At 40.2% G+C, this 2,935-nt stretch overlaps 1 pseudogene; it reads left to right on the plus strand.

The window, feature by feature from the left end:
- Positions 1-692: 692 nt before the first annotated feature.
- LOC133060509 (casein kinase II subunit beta-like) lies at positions 693-2,566 on the plus strand (annotated as a pseudogene).
- The last annotated feature ends 369 nt before the right edge of the window (positions 2,567-2,935 follow it).

A 2,935-nucleotide genomic window follows, 5' to 3' on the forward strand; every position in this document is an offset into this window, starting at 1 on the left:
ATTTTAATGCCCTTAAAATATTAACAAATCAATATTAATAAAGAAGCTAAATTTCCAATCAAAAAGTTTGGGACAAGACCAGTAAAATGAAATAAAAGAGAAGGATACAATTAAGCATATAAAGAGATGCTCAGTACATGCATAATAAGATTAATTTATATTAGGACAACACTGTTATAAAATTTCTAGTCAACAAATTCATAAAATCCTCAAAGTTTGATAACTTTGTTTACAAGGGCATACAGAGACGCATTATATTACTTGCTGGTAACAGTATAAATGGGTAAAAACTGGCAGGAATGCACTTTGATTAATGGCAGCAGGAATTACAAACAAGTCTCCTTTTGTAAAGCAATTCCACCCCTAGGTATTTGTCCCATGAGTACACTTGTATGTTTGAGAATGACTCCTATGAGGTTTTTTTGTTGATGTATTGTTTGTAATAAAGGGCTTCCCAGGTGGTGCTAGTGGTAAAGAAACTGCCTCCCAATGCAGTAGACTTAAAAGATGCAGGTGAGATCCTGGGTTATAATTGTTTGTAATATAAAAAAGATTAGAAACTGCGGTTGGGTCTGCAGGCTGTGTTGTAGCTATCACCATGGTTCCTTGGAAGCAGAAAATTCCCTTCCCTCGGCCCCCTCCTCCATCCCACCCCCAGGCTCCCTGGTCCCAGCTCCTGTCCAGTCACTGACATGAACACCAACAGCTCAGAGGAGGTGTCCTGGATTTCCTGGTTCTGTGGGCTCCTTGGCAATGAATTCTTCCATTTAGTGGATGAAGACTACATCAAGGCTAAATTCAGCGTCACTGGACTCAATAAGGTGCCTCACTATAGACTACGTATGATCTTGAACCTGGAGCTGGTTATGTAGTTGGAAGACAATACTAACAAGAATGACCTGATTGAGTAGGCAGCCAAAATGCTGTACAGATGGACCCACGCCTGCTATATCCTCACTTTATGTTTGAAATCCTTCAAGCTAGGCTTCAGCAGTACGTGAACTGAGAACTTCTAGATATAAAAGCTGACGTTAGAAAAGGCAGAGGAACAGGAGATCAAATTGACAACATTTGCTGGATCGTGGAGAAAGCAAGGGAATTCCAGAAAAAAAAAATCAATTTCTGCCTTATTGATTATGCTAGTCTTTAACTGTGTGGATCACAACAAACTGTAGAAAATTCTTCAAGAGATGGGAATACCAGACCACCTTATCTGTCTCCTGATAAACCTGTATGCAGGTCAAGAAGCAACAATTAGAACTGGACATGGAACAATGGTTTGGTTCAAAATTGGGAAAGGAGTATGTCAAGGCTATATATTGTCACCCTGCTTATTTAACTTCTATGCAGAGTACTTCATGCAAAATGCTGGGCTGGATGACTCAAGCTGAAATCAAGATGGCCAGGTGAAATATCAAAAACCTTAAATATGCAGATGATACCACTCTAATGTCAGAAAGTGAAGAGGAACTAAAGAGCCTCTTGAGGGTGAAAGAGAAGAGTGAAAAATCTAGCTTAAAACTTAGCATTCAAAAAACTAAGATCATGACATCTGGTCTCATCACTTCATGGCAAATGGAAGGGGAGAAAAGTGCAAACAATGACAGACTTTGTTTTCTTGAACTCCCAAATCACTGCAAAATTAAAAGACACTTGCTCCTTGGAAAGAAAGCTATTTCAAACCTAGACAGTGTATTAAGAGACAGACATCACTTTGCCAAGAAAGGTCCTTATAGTCAAAACTATGGTTTTTTCAGTAGTCATGTATGGATGTGAGAGTTGGACCAGAAAGAAGGCTGAGCACTGAGGAAGAATTGATGCTTTTGAGTTGTGGTGCTAGAGAAGACTCTTGAGAGTCCCTTGGAGAGCAAACCAGTCAATCCTAAAGGGAACTAACCCTGAATATTCATTGGAAGGACAGATGCTGAAGCTGAAACTCCAATACTTTGGCCACCTGATGTGAAGAGCTGAATCATTGGAAAAGACCCTGATGCTAGGAAAAATTGAAGGCAAAAGGAGAAGGCAGCAACAAGGGGTGAAATTGTTAGATAGCATCACTGACTCAATGGACATGAATTTGAGCAAAGTCTAGGAAATAGTGAAGGACAGAGAAGCCTGGTATGCTGCAGTCCATGGGGTCACAAAGAGTTGGACACAACTTAGTGACTGAATAACAATATACCCTCATAAACTGTGGCATTAACCAGATGTTGAAAGAGTACCAACAGGAAGACATTGGCTACTGAGCCTGTGTGTACTGTGGAAACCAACCAATGCTTCCCAGTGGCCTTTCAGACATCCCAAGTGAGGCCATGGAGAAGCTCTACTGCCTCAAATGCTTGGATGTGTACAAACATAAGTCACTGAGGCACCAAAATCTGGATGGCATCTACTTTGGCACTGGTTTCCCTCACATGCTCTTCATGGTACACCCAAATACTGGACAAAGAGGCCCACCAACCAGATTGTGTCCAGGCTCCATGGTTTCAAGATCCAAGGAGCAGTCTACCAGCAGCAGCTCCAAGCCACCAGCAACTTCAAGAGCCCTGTTAAGATGGTTCACTGATTCCTCACCTGACCTGACCCTCAGTCTTTGACACATTCATTCCTTTGCTGACACCTTTTCAGGATCCCTCTATGGTTTATGCTTAAATTAGCCATTATTGTGGTGGGAACATAAAATAAAGTACAAGAAAAGGCAAAAACAAGATCAGAAACAACCAAAACACCTATCAATAAAGAAGTAGTTAAACGAAGAGTGTGGTATTTCCATCCATGCAGTGGAATATTACACAACCAACTAAATGAACAAAGAGGCTTTTTGTAGTGATGTGGAACAATATCCTTTTTATGCATCACTGAGCATAAAAATCAGCGTGCAGAATAAATCATTTGAAATTTATCATTTGCTTAAAAATTAAAAGAAAATTGTATA

Source organism: Dama dama, chromosome 8, assembly GCF_033118175.1.
Source record: "Dama dama isolate Ldn47 chromosome 8, ASM3311817v1, whole genome shotgun sequence".
Lineage (NCBI taxonomy): Eukaryota > Metazoa > Chordata > Mammalia > Artiodactyla > Cervidae > Dama > Dama dama.